The 17,633-nt window shown below is 40.8% G+C and overlaps 1 protein-coding gene and 1 long non-coding RNA gene across 3 annotated transcripts in view; one reads left to right on the top strand and one right to left on the bottom strand.

Moving 5' to 3' along the window:
* Positions 1–17,633, top strand: part of LOC123362239 (amine oxidase [flavin-containing] B-like) — a 75,800-nt gene that overhangs the window by 2,418 nt on the left and 55,749 nt on the right. The window lies entirely within an intron of this gene.
* On the bottom strand, positions 1,796–13,621 carry LOC123362240. 2 transcript variants are annotated; one of them, XR_006576376.1, is made up of 4 exons: positions 13,563–13,614; positions 12,666–12,745; positions 4,677–4,771; positions 1,796–2,154 (listed from the first exon to the last, which is right to left on the bottom strand). It is a non-coding gene; the product is annotated as an uncharacterized LOC123362240 (long non-coding RNA). The 2 variants fall into 2 exon arrangements; XR_006576375.1 differs by lacking the exon at positions 12,666–12,745 and having other exon boundaries at positions 13,563–13,621.

The raw sequence follows: 17,633 nt of genomic DNA on the forward strand, positions 1-17,633 counted from the left end.
GCTCATACAATTAATAAAATTGCTGTGCTGTCTCCAAACAGCTTGACTTCTTAGTTTTTACTAAATGCTACAACATAGACAATTCCTGCCTTCTTTGTTTGTTTTACTACCCAATCATGCATTTGTTGCACATGCAAAACTCCCATGTTGTCGACAGAAGTTTTACCTACATAAGGAATGCAGGATTTGTCTCTCATCCGCTGATTTCAGTATTGCTGTGAAGGGGTGCAAGTCAGACAGAGCTAATTTTGAAACTTCTGGGATTTTACCTGTTTGGAGGAGGAAGAGGGGTAGGAGGAGTGAAAGGGAAAGTGAAAATGTGAATTGAAAGCCCTGAAAATGGGATAAATTATTTTAAGATATTCTAAGCATTTGTCCAGAAAAACTCCTCAGTAGTCCCATTAAAATCAATGGGATTGCTCATGTGTTGAAAGTGAAGCACAGGCTTAAGCCCTCAAATCATCCAGGAACTTATTCCATAACTAGGAATAAATAAATAAATCTGCACTTGTTACAAAGCAAATGACAAAATCTAACTTTTTGCATGACATTTTTATTGCAACTATTTGCTTTTTATATCTTACCCACTTAGGATATTTTTTAACCATCATATTTAAGGGGTGTAATTTACAAATTGGGCTTCTTCCATATGTAGTGTCACTTTCAGAGGCCTTCCTAAGTAGTGTTCAATTAACTTAAAAGTTATCTATTTGTACAGACTACTTTTTATGGCACTTGGCACTAGATTCATTGACAAAATTATCCAAAACCAGTTCCGTGATGACTATATTTTATTAATTATTAAAAGTTCCAAATACTTGATATGTCTGCAGTTTTCTGTTAGCTGATTTTTTTAAACTGTCAGAAAAAAGAAATCACTAATATTTTGTAAACTAAGAATTATTCTGAGAATTTGGCTAATTTTTAACTGATACCTTATTTCACACTGTAAGGCTATTATAGTACATTTTACTGTAGTTTCCAAATGAAACAGATTTCAGTAGCAAGTTTTTAGACAGCATCAGTGCTATGGGTCCCTTCTGCTTAATGAGTGGAGTTTGAGAGTTCAGCACAACATAAATAGGTTGTTTTTAATATAATCTTGTTTTTCATTGTTGCCATGGGAACATTTGTGTGTAATTCCGGTACAGCGTCTGTCATAAATTCTGAAAGAACGGTCAAAAACCAGGCAGAGACGAGGTGGTTTATGCTGTTCAAACAATAGCTTCCTTCTTTGCTACCTGCAGACAGAAATAAATAACGGGGGTTGCAAGGAACCACTTTGCTTTGTCATTATAAGGATAAAGTCAGTCCCTCTCCAAAACACTCTACCTTCTCTTGGCCTAATAATGCTAGTCCTGCACTCCAAGAGATGTTAGCAAAATAACACACATGTGCACATCCACAAAGAAAGTGGAACCAAGCAAGATATTAAACACTTCCACTCACTCATTTATCTTCAGTTATTTCCTACCAGCCATCCTCCACCTATGAGTTTTCTATCTAGTTTTTAAAATTCTTGGGGCAGTGACCTTGTATTTATACTTGTTTGAGAAGCACATTATCATTATCATTTTTATTTTAATGATAAAATAATAGTTATATCTCCATGCTCCTGTAGAGAACACCAAATAGTGTGTCACTTAGTGCCAGTTGCTGTGTGGTTGTGTTGGTTCCATTGGGAAATGGAACAGATCAACTTTAAAGCAAGTCACGTTACTGAGTCCAGATTTGTCCCCAATCCAGATTGGATGGGTTATTCCTCCACAAAAGCATTGCCTTCACACTACAGGAATAGCAGCCAAGTCTCTTATTCTTCATTTTTTTCATGTCTTCTGGTGAGACAGGCATCGTTAGACCCACTGAGGCAAAATGCTCAGGAAATCGTCAGTAAAAGTTTGAACAATCCTTGATTTAGCAGTTACAGAAACCAGCAAAAAAGAAGGCAAAATACAGGTGGAAATGCATCATTTGCAGTGCTGATCTAGCAATGTGAGCGAACATACAAAACAGATTCCTTCCAACGATGTTTGTTATTTAGATGCATGCAAATGTTTAAAAGAATGTGTATCCGTAATGCTCTAGCCACCCTTGACAAGCAGCTCCATTCGTCGTGGCTTCTGCACATCCAGATTTAGATAGGAGATTCTCAACCTTTAGGGATGGAAAGGATCTATTAGATTTTAGTCCACGACTTTGCCAGTTCCTTATAATTCAGAGCCATCACAGTCAGTGTCCTCTTAGTAAGGTGAGGAGATTCTAACCCAAGATCCTACTCGCCCAGTTTAATCATTTTTAGGCTCTTTTAGTATAGAAGTTTGTTAAAAAGCAAACAATAAAACTAAACAGCTGGATGATTCAGCTCCTAACTCAGTAATGAAAATCTGCTCTTCTCCATATTCTTCAGGTGTAACTACAGTGCAGTGAGAAGCAAACCTCCCAGCCAGGGTACACAGGCATGCGCTCGCTCTGCCTGAGCTACCACATTACAAAGAATAGCACAGAGGTGGTGGCATAGGTGGTGGCTTGGGCTAGATGCCCAATCCTAGCCTGCCTGACACCTTAGGTCTGAGTTTGGGTGGCTAGCCTGAGCCACCACCTGTGTCACAGCGTCCACACGGCTGTTTTTAGTGTGTTAGTTTGGGTGAAACTAGCCTGAGTCTGCCTACCTAGCTGGGAGGCTCGTTCCCAGCTGGAGTGTGGACATACCCTTAGAGGCTAAAGAACCTATTGTTGTGGCTTGTTTGAAGATTTCAGGTCATCTCTTAATGCGACTATTAAGCCAACTAAGGAAGCAGAGGAACAGGAGGCATTAGCTCTCTGCCTGTGGGAAGAGGTAACATCCAAAATGCTATGTCTGTTCATCTTGCAGTTTTTAAGGGTCAGATTCTATTCTGAGGGTAGAACTTCTGCTGAAGTCACTGGAGTTTCTGTGCATGGAGTGACTAAAGAAATGGGCTCTATTCGGGAAGAAACTCTCCTGAATTAAAAATGTATTTGTGAAAGCACCAGGCAGTACATTATATAATGCCGTTTGATATGAAACAAAAATTTTGCACAGGAGGTGTATGAAAGCTTAAACTCTTTTGCGGATAGATTTGTCTCTTACTTTAGACTCAGCTCTTTGCTCCTGAAGAGACTCCTAGACGGAAGGATGGGCACAACTATGAGAAAAGCAATTGGGCTCCCATCATATCTGCCGAGAGCCTTAATTTATGTGATACCAGTGGCAATAACTACTTTGCATGTTTTTTTTATCTCTTCAGAGTGTAACAGTTTCTCTAAATTTCCCAGTAGTGTTTTCAGAACAGCCTTCCTTTGCCATTTCTCGCTGTTCAGATTGCTTTAAGAATGAAATTTAGGTGGTTTCTTGGCTTTAAAAGAGGCTGGGTTAAAAGAGATTATAAATCTTTCAGCTAACATCATGGCAGAGGCATCTTTTCTTTCTCAGCATGAGAAACCTGACATGTCCACTTTGTTTAAACCAAAAACTACTGGAAGAAAAAAATCCAACCAAAATTTTGGATCTGTAAGATAATTCTAGATATTTAGAGCATGATGGTACCATGAGACTATCCTCCTCTTTCTCCTGAGACTTGTTTACTGTTTATATGATGCTTGAAGTCATTGCCTACTTGCTGTAGCTCTCACTATATCTGTGATCCAATAAAAATGTACTTTATGAAAGCAGGTCAGATGATCATCATCATATATTACCTCTAGTACATCTCATTTCTCAGAAGACTTCAGTAGAGGACAACCTGTCACTGTTGAAGGATAAACTGGTGTATGTTGCAGCAGGACTATAGATGATCTAGGCTTATTTACCTCTTTTGTCCTGGAAAGTAATTTAGACTTTCCTGATATCCCACTTAGTGGGGGGTGGGAGGCAGGACGATGACATTTTTTGTCATCATTAAATATCTTTGATGAGAGCAGTATTAATGTAAATATCTCCAAAGTATAAATTATAAGATATTTATGTCAGATATTTCACTGTTTAAAAACATTAGGGTGGATGAAACAACCTTAAATGGGTGAAGCAGTCCCTGTGAGTGTAGTCCTTCAGAATGCCAATTATGTCTGCTCTGATACCCATTGATCCAGGGAATTTCTAGCATCTTAGATTTAATGGTCCTCCCTACATCCACATTCCCACTGCTCTCTTTCATCAAAGGTTCTTCCTTTTGTCCTCAGTTACCTTCATTTTCACTACAAAGTGAAATGAGACTAAATATCTGGAACCTGACGTTTGACCTCTCAATGGTTCCTTGTATATTCACAAATACGATGTAGTAACCAGCAATAAACCTTGACAGGAAACAGGACTATTATGTAGTATCAGAATGACTTGGTAATCATTCACATGTCAAATAGGCAAAATGTGTGGGCCTGTTTCAATCAATGGGCCTGGTAGTGGATTTTGAAAAAGTTTTCCACTATAATTGCAAAAGATGTAATGTCTGGAGACCCAGCTAGATGCATCAGCAGGAAAAGCTTTTATATTATCATCATCATCATGAGAAAACATTCAGAATATACGACATTATTAGACAAACAATGTTAATTGACTCTGCACATAAAAAATAGAAATTACTTCACTTATGATATATTTGGCATCTACATGCTATGGTGATTGGCACTTTAAAAAAAAAAGAATAAGGTAGAAGACCTACTCTTTGTATGAAGAATTCACTGGTGACTCTTTTGGATACACATACTGGAAGAATCCACATCTTTTGTTTGCAATGACTGATGCCAATGTTATGGACTGCAAAAGTGCATAAAGGTAGAGAGATAACACGTGAATTATACAAGGAGGCTTCACATCATCAATCTGCTTAGGCTAAAAGCTATTAATCAGTCTCACTTCACTTTCAAGGATCAGATAATAGAACATTTTATTAAGAATAGACAACTCATCAGTGGTGTCTAACATTTTATGAAATAGCGGATGAAGCACTATGTGGAATAATCCTTCACTGACAGTGGGATAGATTAGCTGACATAATAATTTTTAAATCTCTGTGTTTTTATGCTACTGCATGGGAGAAAGACCTTGCATTTATCAGGTTTAAAGCACCTTTCTGCATTCTTACATATGCTTGACTAGCCAAGTCAACATTACTAATCTGATCCAGATTTGCTAACAGAACAGGATGGATTGATTTAAATCAAAGCCAGTCAATAATTTTAATTGTGATTTAAATAAGCAAGCAGGAAACATTGATATAAACAGTTGATTTTAATGGTGTTTTGCATCTGTACTTTTTAATAATGTTCCTAAAGAAAGGTTCATTCTCTTTGGTTGGTATAATCATTAAAACATGTTTATTTGCAACTCAGTTTAGCCTTTTCGCTATATTTGGCTCTTCTTTTTGCTTACCAAGAAGTTACATTATATTTATATACATTTATTTAAGGAATTATATTATCCAATATACATTTTATTCAGAGTCTGAATTTTTACATTTCTTATTAAGTTAGAAAATGGTGACTGTTGCATTTCTTATTTATTAGATTTTATTTTTAATTACTTTGGATTTTTGTCAAGCCGCATTTGGATGGAAATTGGCATTCAACTAAAAATGGAGAAAAACGGCATTTTAAAATTTTTTTCTATTACAGTAGTTAAATAAAGCTAGCTTAAATGTGTTGGATCATTGAGAAAAAAGTTTATCACAATAAATTTTGCATTTAAAACTAACTGATTTATTAAACAAAGGAAGTATTAATTGTAGTTGGTGAATCGATGGATTGTTTCTGGTCACCATGGGCCAGATTTGCAGAGGTTTTTGAGTGCCTAAAGATGTAGATGCCTAGTGGGAGTTTTAAAAACACCTAAGCAGGTTAGGTGCCTAATTCTCATTGATTTCAATGGGAGTAACTGATCTGTATCCACATTGAACAGAGGTCATGTGGGTTCAATAAGACCTCTGGTGGGCCCATGTGGTCTTTCTATCCAATTTCTCCTTTTCCTTCATCACAATATCTACTCACCACTACAAAGTTAGGGTACGTCTACACTACGGGACTATTCCGAATTTGCATAAACCGGTTTTGTAAAACAGATTTTATAAAATCGAGTGCGCGCGGCCACACTAAACACATTAAATCGGTGGTGTGCGTCCACGGTTCGAGGCTAGTGTCGATTTCTGGAGCGTTGCACTGTGGGTAGCTATTCCGTAGCTATCCCATAGTTCCCGCAGCCTCCCCCGCCCCTTGGAACTTCCGGGTTGAGATCCCAGTGCCTGATGGGGCAAAAATTGCCGAGCTATGCCCTGACCCACCGCGGACACGGTGTTTGACCCTAGAAGCATTTGGAGCTCTGTCTGGAGATTTAAAAAAAATGATTTTGAATTTCGTCTTCTGTAACGGAGCGCTGATAGAACAGATTTGCCTGCCCTTACAGCGATCACGTCCGCATGGTCCATGCGGAAGCTCTTTCTTTATTTTGATTTTTAACTGCATCGCCACACGTGCTGATCGGAGCTCCATGCTGGGCAAACAGGAAATATTCAAAAGTTTGCGGGGCTTTTCCTGTCTACCTGGCCACTGCATCCGAGTTCAGATTGCTGTCCAGAGCGGTCAGTGGTGCACTGTGGGATACCGCCCGGAGGCCAATACCGTCGATCAGCGGCCACACTAACCCTAATCTGATATGGTAATACCGATACTAGCGCTACTCCTCTCGTTAGGGAGGAGTACAGAAACCGGTTTAAAGAGCCATTAAAATCGATATAAGGTGCCTCCTAGTGTGGACGGTTGTGGCGTTAAATCGGTTTTACGCTCCTAAAACCGATTTAAACGCCTAGTGTAGACCAGGCTTCAGTATCAGTGTACATATGTATTTTATACCACATACTCAACTTGTTACCCCTTTGTCATAGGTTTGTTCCCCACTTTGAACTTTAGCGTCCAAAAGATGGGGACCTGCATGGATCCTTCTAAACTTAAATCCTAGTTTAGATCTGGTACTGCTGCCACCAACCAAAAAATATAGTGTTTTGGTACACTTTCTGTTCCCCCAAAACTTTCCTTGGGGAACACAGATCCAAACTCCTTGGATCTTAACACAAGGAGAAATTAACCATTCCCCCCCTCCTTTCCCCTCCCTGACTTTCCCCTCCCTGGGTTGCCTTCAGAGGCTCCACACTGATTCAAACTCCTTGAATCTAAAGCAAAGAGGGATTCACCTTCCCACCTCCTCTCTTCCCCCCACCTATCCCTGGTGAGTCAGACTAATCCCCTGGGGTCTCAAACAAGGGAAAAATCAAACAGGTTCTTAAAAAAAAAAAGCTTTTAATTAAAGAAAGAAAAAGTAAAAACTATCTCTGTAAAATCAGGATGGGGAAATGCTTACAGGGTATACAGCTTATAAAAACTAGAGGGACTCTAGCATAAGTACAAGTACAGCAAAGAGGTAAAATATTGTTCCAGCAAACACACATTTGCAAATACAGAAATTAATCAAAAGACTAATCCGCCTTTTCTAATACTCACTATATTGAATAGAAGAGAATATTTCAGGAAGCTTGGAGAGCCTGGATGTACGTCTGGCCTCTCTTAATCCCAAGAGAGAACAACCCTCCAAAACAAAGAACCCAAACAAAGACTTCCCTTCACTGAGATTTGAAAGTATCTTGTCCCCTAATTGGTCCTCTGGTCAGGTGTTTGGCAGGTTCACTGAGCTTGTTAACCCTTAACTATCTGTTTCTGACACCCTTGGACAACAGTCTCATTCAAATCAAGCCAAGAACTAACCAGTAATATTTATTCCCGCGGTTATAAGGACACTGATCACTAGACGGAGTTTAGTTTTAATATTTTTTGAAAGGACATTTTCCTTAAACAGCAAAATAGCTTGCAACACGATACTTTAGTATAATATTAAAGACACAGGGTGAAATCCTTGCCATATTGAAGTCAATGGGAGCTTTGCCATTAGCTTCAATGGAAGAGGATTTCACCCACAGTGTAGAACAGGAGTCAGCAACCTATGGCACGTGTGTCAAAGGCGGCACGCAAGCTGATTTTCAGTGGCACTCTGCTGCCGGCCTGGGGTCCTGGCCGCCGACCACTGGTCCCAGGGGTTCTGCTGCGGTCTGGGGTTCCAGCTGCCTGCCCCTTGCCAGCTGGGACCTGGCCGTCGGTCCCGCTCAGCCCGCTGCCAGCCTAGGATACCAGCCACCAGTCCCGCTCAGCTCGCTGCCGGTTTGGGGTTCTGGCCACTGGCCCCCTGCCAGCCAGGGTCCCGGCTGCCGGCCCCTCTCAGCCTGGTGCTGGCCTGGCGTATTGGCTGCCAGCCTGGGGCTCTTCTCCTGGCCTCGGCCCGGCACTCTGCAGCCGCCCCCAGCTGTGGCCCACTGGCCTCGGCCTGGGGCAGTGAGGGGTGCAGCTCAGCACTCCCATCTTAAAAATTGTTCCAGGTCAGCTCCTAAGAAAGCAAAGTTAGATGTCCGTTCATTTCAGCCTTCTGGACAGACACATTTGGATTTATTCAAAAGAAGGACCGTGCTGTGTGTGCTTTCTGTTGTGAAAATGTTGGTTTTTGCACATCAAGTGTTCAACGACATTTTGAAACGAAGCATGAGAAAACCTTTCTTGATGAAGCAGACAAGACTGAATCGATCAAAAAGGCAGTAGTAGGATATGAGAAGCAAAGCAGTGTTTTTAAATGCTTAAGTGTGAGTAAAAATCAAGCTACATAAGGAACTTACAAGATTGCACAGACAGCAAAGAATCCTGTGGCACCTTATAGACTAACAGAAGTTTTGCAGCATGAGCTTTCGTGGGTGAATACCCACTTCTTCGGATGCAATTGCACAGTGCATTTCAAAAAATGGAAAGCTGTTTACAGATGGGGAATATATAAAAGAAGTTTTTCTCAGCAGTTCAGAGGTTTTGTTCAATGATTTACCAAATAAAGATACTATCATATCTAGAATAAAAGAACTGCCTGTCTGCCAGAACAGTTGAGAGATGCATAAGCAAAATGGCAGAAAACATTAACAAAAAGCAGATGACTGCATTAAAAGACACAACAGTGTTTAGCGTTGCAGTTGATGAAAGCGTGGATATAAATGACATTCCACAATTGGCAGTTGTTGCAAGATACTGTGCTTCCGATGAAATCCAAGAGGAACTTTGTTGACCCCTGCATGGCACAACAAAGGGGGACAATATAGTGGAAAGTTTTGTAAACCATTTTGAAGAATGAGGAGTTGACATCAGAAAAATATTTTGTGTGACAACAGACGGTGCTCCTGCCATGGTTGGAAAACAGAAGGGATTTATAAAGTTACTTGAAGATCAAATTGGCCACCTGACAGTCAAATTTCACTGTATCATATATCAAGGAACTTGTGCTAAAATTTCTAATTCAGAGCTTAATAATGTGATGACTACTGTGGTGCGAATTGTGAATTTCCTTGTTGCTCGATCTGCTTTGACTCACAGACAATTTCAAGCACTGCTAGAAGAGATGGACAGTGCTTATAACGCCATTCCACTTCACAGCAACATTCGGTGGCTAAGTCATGGCAAGGTTTTGGTGCACTTTGTAAACTGTTTTGATGGAATCAAGGCCTTTTTGTCAGAAAAAGAACAAAACTACCCCGAACTGGATGATGACAAATGGCTGTGTAAGCTCATGTTTCTAACTGACATCACCACTCACCTAAATGAACTCAATCTCTGTCTCCAGGGTGCAGGTCAAATGGTTCTGGATCTGTATGAAGCCCTGAAGGCATTTGTTGTAAAACTAGCAGTTTTTTCTCAGGATATTCAAACTTCTACTTTCTGCTACTTCCAACACATAAAAGAGATATCGACACGTTGCACTGTCAATGTGGATGAGATTGGAATGTACATGCAAGAACTGGAATCAGAATTTCTAACAGATTTCAAGACTTCCAGCGATTTGGCCCAATGCTTTCTTTTCTAATTAAACCTGAAAAGTTTAATGAAAGAGACTTGGATTTGTCTGTATTTCAGTGGATGGGTGTTGAAGATTTTGAAATGCAGGTCATTCAGTTAAAAAGTTCAGAATTGTGGGCATCAAAGTTTGGAAATCTGCAGAGTGCACTTGAAGCTCCCGAGAGAGATCATGGGGCCTCTATTCTGACCTGCTGGACGTCCCTGCTAGAGAAATTTAACTGTTTGAAGAAAATTGTGTTTGCAATGCTTTCAGCATTTGGATCCACATCCCTGTGTGAACAGGTATTTTCACACATGAAATCTGTCCTTTGTCCCTGTTGGAGCCAGTTAACAACTTATCACCCAGAAGCCTGTGTGCAGCTTAAAGTATCCAAATACGTGCCAGACATTGGAAAACTCAGCAAGGAAAAGCAAGAGCAAGGATCACACTAAACTGATGAGATCTGCATTTTAATTTAATTTTAAATGAAGCTTCTTAAACATTTTAAAAACCTTATTTACTTTACATACAACAATAGTTTAGTTATATAATATAGACTTATAGAAAGAGACCTTCTAAAAACGTTAAAATGTATTCCTGGCACGCGAAACCTTAAATTAGAGTGAATAAATGAAGACTTGGCACACCGCTTCTAAAAGGTTGCCAACCCCGGTGTAGAAGCATAAAAGTCTGCATCTTTCTAATGACCTACACTATTTTAAATAACACTTTTAACTGGGTCTCTGCTCTGCAGTAGGCAACTATGTACAAAAAATGTGTGCGTACATATACACTGAGCATGTGTTGCAAAACTGGGGAAAGCTAAAACCCACATATTGGGAAAGTTATCAGTCAGCCTTCAGACTATAAAAGAGCAAAGGTGGTAAGCAAGATGCTTTCCAAATTCTAGAGCTGAGTTTTCTTAGAAAATAGGGGTAGGCAGAGGAAATACTGTCTCAACTTTGTCTCAAAGTTCAGCTCGTTATTTATTTAAGACACAAATTGCAACCCTAATTTTATTTGAGTAGATTTTCCAGACTCTCTGATTCAGCTCTAATTCTGGGCTTTGATATTAAAGGTCTCCATTTGATCAAGTGGTCAGCAAGTTTGGATTCTCAGTAAAACTGCCTTTATTATGGCACACACATCTTGCATATTTGCAGTCTTTAGAAATTCTAATTGTATCAGGGCTGACACTATGCTAAACGTTTTGGGGATTTTTTTGAGGGGTCTCAGAAATAGTCATAGGTAAATACTGTAGTACAGGGGTCGGCAACCTTTCAGAAGCGGTGTGCCGAGTCTTCATTTATTCACTCTAATTTAAGGTTTCGCGTGCTAGTAATACATTTTCACGTTTTTAGAAGGGCTCTTTCTATAAGTCTATATTATATAACTAAACTATTGTTGTATGTAAAGTAAATAAGGTTTTTAAAATGTTTAAGAAGCTTCATTTAAAGTTAAATTAAAATGCAGAGCCCCCCGGACTGGTGACCAGGACCCGGGCAGTGTGAGTGCCACTGAAAATCAGCTTGTGTGCTGCCTTCGGCACACATGCCATAGGTTGCCTACCCCTGCTGTAGTAACTAATCTGAATGCTATGTTTCCAGTGAGGTACATGTAAAGGCAATTTACTTTACCATCTTGGGCACAAATGAGTTGCAACATTGTCCTGTCTCCCTTTCAGCTTTCTCTCTCCTCTCTGTTTTCTCTTTTTCTCTTCTCTTTAGTTTTTATCAAAACCGCAGGAGTCAAGAGGTCACCAACAGATCCAGTTCTGTGCCTCTGGGAACACTGATCTCTCTTTAATTTCTGGTTAGCAACAATAATTCTAGGGACATGCTTTTTAACATGCAGCTATTGACCCCGCTCTTAACTCCCAGATGCTTAAGCACTGTGGTTCTCTATGATGTCTTCTCTTTGTGTGCAGTTGTAATGCATGTTATTATGACAGCTGCAGACACCAAGTGCCATATTTTATTATTATTATTTATTTATTTATTTTATATCTGGATTGCGAAGCATTATCTAAAGTCTAGAGTTCCTAGTCAAGGTAAGGACTCCATTTTGCTAGGTGCTGTACAAACACCCTTGCTAGGATTGCCAAAACAGATCTTGTTCGTTTGATAGTCCCCAAGATAAAGCTGGTAAGTGGATAGGATGCAGTCCAAAAAGTCGAAAGAGTGGAATTGTGGCCAGAAGCTGAGGTGGCTTGTTTGTTGTGCACATACAGAAAAGAAAACCTGAGCACTGCAGGTTCATGCTGCAATGATGTCTCAGCAGAAATAAACTGCCAATACTTTTATGGTACAATAAACTATTCAGGAGTTTATTACATGAATAGCTAATAGGTATTAATTGGAGATATACCAATTTCCTAGAACTGGAAGGGACCTTGAAAGGTCATTGAGTCCAGCCCCCTGCCTTCACTAGCAGGGCCACCTCTTCCTCATTCCATGACACCCCCTTAGGTCTCAAGCCTCCAGCCATCATCATCACTCTATAGGCAGAGTCCCATGACTCTACTTCCAAATGGGGGATTTGCAGTCTCCCTTTTATTCACTGTGATCATCCGAACAGATCTGAGCTAGCTCAGTACTTGCAGTATCATTCTCTCAAAGGTTAAGACAGTGGTTTACCAGAGACCAAATATCCTGACACGGGGCACAGTACATTTATTTTAGGATAAAAGCATTATGCAGAAAAACATATGATAACAATAAAAGGTCTAATCGCATGCTAAGCTTACCAGAAGTCCCCCCTCTTTTGCCTGGAAATGCTAGTAAAGTCAGTCCTTCACGTCCTTCAGCAGGGTTTGCTTCCTCTCCCCTTTGGTCAAAGGGGAATGTCAGTTGTTGAATGAAAATGAGGGCCTCTTGGTGAGTTTAAGCTGACACGTTATACCAAAAATCTTTCTTTGATCCCGGTGTCTCTTGAACCAGTCTGAGGTAGCATATGCAATTCATCCCAGGGGCTGGTATTTCTTTGGAGTTGGCTACCTCTCCTATGGTCTGCAGTAATTACCCCTTGTCATAGGTTTGTTCCCCACTTTGAACTTTAGCGTCCAAAAGATGGGGACCTGCCTGGATCCTTCTAAGCTTAAATCCTAGCTTAGATCTGGTACCACTGGCACCAGCCAGGTTTCAGTGTCTGGCACACTCTCTGTACCCCCAGACCTTTCCCTGGGGAACACAGATCCAAACTCCTGGGATCTTAACACAAAGGGAAATAAACCATTCCCCCTCCCAGACTTTCCCTCCCTTGGTCGTCAGGGAAAACTTCTTTGATTCAAACTCCTTGAATCTAAAACAAAGAGGGATTTACCTTCCCCCCCTTCTTTCTTCTCCCCCCCATACCTGGTGAGTCAGACTAATCCCCTGAGGTCTCAAACAAGGGAAAAAAATCAATCAGGTTCTTAAAAAGAAAAGCTTTTAATTAAAGAAAGAAAAGTAAAAATAACTCTGTAAAATCAGGATGGAAATGTTTACAGGGTATACAGCTTATAAAAACTAGAGGGACTCCACCCCTCCTCTTCTAGTATAAGCGCCAGTAACAGCAAACAAAAATAAAATATTTCTCCAGCAAAACACACATTTGCAAATACAGAAATCAATCAAAAAGACTAATCCGCCTTTCTAATACTCACTATACTGAATAGAAGAGAATACTTCAGGAAGCTTGGAGAGCCTGGATATACGTCTGGCCCCTCTTAGATCCAAAGAGAGAACACCCCCCAAAACAAAGAACACAAACAAAGAGTTCCCTCCACCGAGGTTTGAAAGTATCTTGTCCCCTGATTGGTCCTCTGGTCAGGTGTTAGCCAGGTCCACTGAGCTTGTTAACCCTTTACAGGTAAAAGAGACCTTAACCCTTAACTATCTGTTTATGACACCCCTCTCCCCCACTGATTTTAGTTTCTGGAACGAGCTTGGTAACCTTCCCCAACCAGACAGCATATAGCCCCTGACAAACAGAGGTAGAGATAATATTTACAAAGTTTTTACATTAGTCTCAAAGCTATAACTGTGTTCGTCATATCTGGCTTAGGATTTGCAAGTGGTTTCATCATAAGGTCAATGTTTCTTCTTATAAAACTACCAGAGTTTGTTTAAGCTGGGTGGTATTGGTCAAATTCCCATTGTCATGGTTTGGTTCTGTTGTAGTAAAGCTGCTAGCTGTAGTTTAATATTTCTATCACTTAAAGATAAGATCGTGGTATTGTCCTTTCTGCCGGTTCCCTGAGTTGTAAGAATACATTTGTTCTAGTATTTCATCATAGTTTTATAGTAGTTACTGTACTGAACTCACTGAACTTTGATTTTAATGGCAAAATTCCATGTTGCCTACAAAACCATTACTCAGTAGTGTTACAGAACTTAAAAGTGGGCATGACGGATGTGAGGCATTGGAAGCATGGAAACTTCAAAGACTATTATTTTGAGATGTACCAGACACTAGAGGCACATGCAGTATTCGTAGAGTCTTGTATCAGTAAGCATTATACATATCTTTGTTTTCCTGGCTCACCAGGTGGGTTTCCTGTGGAATCTGGAATAAATAGGGAGTGATTAATTGAAAGTCCCATTGCCAATTATGCAGCTACCCAGACTTTGAAGTTTTACCCCGAGGGGAAAGGGGCATTGACTGGTTTTACCTGTTCTAATAGCCTGGGGAACAAAGGCCCCAAGTGTATAAAGTGTCAGTCCCAACTGACTCCAAGATTAGGATGACCAGATAGCAAGTGTGAAAAATCGGGACAGGGGGTAGGGGTAATTGGCGACTATATAAGAAAAAGCCCCAAATATCAGGACTGTCCCTATAAAATCAGGACATCTGGTCACGCTACCCAAGATGGGTCTTCATTTGATCCATAAACTGACATGAAACTTTAACCAAAGGGTAAAATCCTGCTGGAGCGGGTTGAAGGACTTTGGAAACTTGCCAGGAGCTCCCTGTAGAAGATAGGTGACACCTGATAGGCTTAGCATTCGTGTAGACTTATTATTATGTTATTGTAATGTTTTTGTCTGAAATATGATTTGTGCTTTGTAAAAGCTGGCTGGTCACTGGTAACCCTGTCGTAGCCCCTGGGTGTTGGAGGTGGGGGCAGAACTGCAGGCACTGGACTCAGGTCAGATCTCAGTGGGATACGCACAGTGAATTGCACAGGGACTGCAACCCTAAAATTCTGGTATGGAGGGAGAAGAATGCAGGTACCTGCCCATAGAGAGGTGATGTCTGGAGGCCTGAGCCCTAAAGGGGCACCTTTGAGCAGACCATGGAAGGGGCAGAGGTGTAGTTAACCCCAGAACTGTTGACAGAACTTGTGTGAAAAACTTCCTTTAATTTTACTTTGCACAGAATGTATCCTGGTGCACTCACAAGCACACAGTTAAGCTATCTGTATTGTCAGTGTATGGCCAGTGAGGATGTGCAGTGTGTGCTGATAATGATCTAGCCATGCTGCTAAACTGATCATACAGTGTATTGTGCTTCCTGTGGCGTAAAGTGGGTTTTCATGTGGTGTAGACTCTTGTGCAAAACCGATAAAAAGCCAAATAACACTGAGGCCAATGGGATTGTTACCTGTGTAAGGACTGAAAGATTTAGACCTTTGTGATTTAAACTGTGGACATTTAGGATTCTTTTAAATACATTTTCCACTTTTTTGTACTTTAATGGTCACAGATCATGTTGCCCAAGATTTGAAGCGTTTGTGTGGGAATTCTGCATGTGGCTCAATGGAATGTTGGAGATTTAGCTGGGCCACTTGTAAAGCCGTTTTAATGTCTAGAAGTTATGGTTGGGATTTTTAAAGAACCCTAAGGGAGTTAGGACCCAAATCTCATTCACTGGAATTTTGATGCCTTAATCTCTTAGCCCATGTCTAGATTAGGGGTGCTTTACTGGTATAAGAATGCCATTATACAATACCAGCACAGCGCTCCTAGTGTGGACACAGCTATACTGGCAAAACTGTGCTTTGTAATGGTATAGTAAAACTACCCCCCACGAGTGAGACAAGGTACACCGGTAAAAGAACAGCTTTGCCAATTTAACTGCGTGTGCTTCTGCTGCTCTAGGGGCACAGCTATATCAGTTGGGGAATCACATCTCTTCACATCCCTGACTAACATAGCTATGCTTGCAGAAGGCTGCAGTGTAGACATAGGATGTGGCTCTTTTGACAAATTGAAAACACTTGGCAAGACATCTCAGGTCGTCCCATATATCTTCACAAAGGCAGTACAAGCCTTTTTTGTGATGTCAGTTCAGACAACTTGCTTGATAATAATGTTAGTGTGTAGTCCCTCTAAAAATTGTGTTTGCTCAACAAAATTGTATCATGATTGTTTGTTTGGCACAGAATGCATTGAAGGGCAGAAAAAAAAGATATGGCCTCAATAGTACTTGGTTGTCCAGAACCTGAAATCAAGCTAAAACAACGAGGAATCCTTGTGGCACCTTAGAGATTAACAAATTCATAAGCTTTCATGGGCTATAACCCACTTCATCAGATGTGTGGAGTGGAAAATACAGCAGGCAGGTATAAAAATACAGCACATGAAAAGATAGGAGTTGCCTTACCAAGTGGGCGGTCAGTGCTAACGAGGCCAATTCAATTAAAATGGATGTGGCCCATTTCCAACAGTTGACAAGAAGGGGTGAGTATCAACTGAGGGAAACTTATTTTTTTGTAGTGACCCAGCCATTCCCAGTCTTTATTCAGGCCTAATTTGATGGTGTCAAGTTTGCAAATTAATTCCAATTCTGCAGTTTCTCGTTGAAGTCTGTTTTTGAAGTTTTTTTGTTGAAGAATGACCACTTTTAAGTCTGTTATTGAGTGTCCAGGGAGATTGAAGTGCTCTCCTACTGTTTTTTTTTAATGTTACATTGTACATTGGCCAAACCGGACAGACTCTATGCCAGGGGTTCCCAAACTTGGTTCGCAGCTTGTTCAGGGTAAGCCCCTGGTGGGCCATGAGACACTTCGTTTACCTGAACATCTGCAGGTGCGGCTGCTCGCAGTTCCCAGTGGGCGAGGTTTGCTGTTCCCGGCAAATGGGAGCTGTGGGAAGTGGTGGCCTGGCCCGCGCCGCTTCCCGCAGCTCCCATTGGCCGGGAACGGTGAACCGCAGCCCTGGGAGCTGTGAGCAGCTGTACCTGCGGATGCTCAGGTAAACAAAGCGTCTCGTGGCCCGCCAAGGGCTTACCCGGAACAAGCCGCAAACCAAGTTTGGGAACCCCTGCTTTACACCCACTTTGCACAGTATAACAATTCCATGAGGTGCAAGGCAATAGAGTGGAGAATCTGGCCCTGTAGAGGCTCTTGGTATCTCTCCACTGTTGTTGGTTGTGAGAATGATTATTACTATTTGATGATTCATGTTATAATTGGGCAAAAAGTTCTGATAAGTTTTAACCAACTCGAACCCTTTTGCTCATCGTACAAATAATCTATTTATTCCTCTGCTAGACAAACTTCTTCCGTTATGTTGTTTAGCTCCTACCTTGTAATTCAGTTGGAAGAGATAAAAAAGATGTCTTTGCAACCTCCTGCTTGTCAGCCAGATGGTCTTTATATGCTGTTTAGACCATTGAGATCAAATATTGAATGCAGTCTGTTTAGTCCATTACGCACTGTGACAGCTGATCAAACAGCCAGTTCATGCTGTACTTTCTGATTACATAGCTTGCATATAAACCGTATGTTATG

The sequence above is a fragment of the Mauremys mutica genome, chromosome 1 (assembly GCF_020497125.1).
Source record: "Mauremys mutica isolate MM-2020 ecotype Southern chromosome 1, ASM2049712v1, whole genome shotgun sequence".
NCBI lineage: Eukaryota > Metazoa > Chordata > Testudines > Geoemydidae > Mauremys > Mauremys mutica.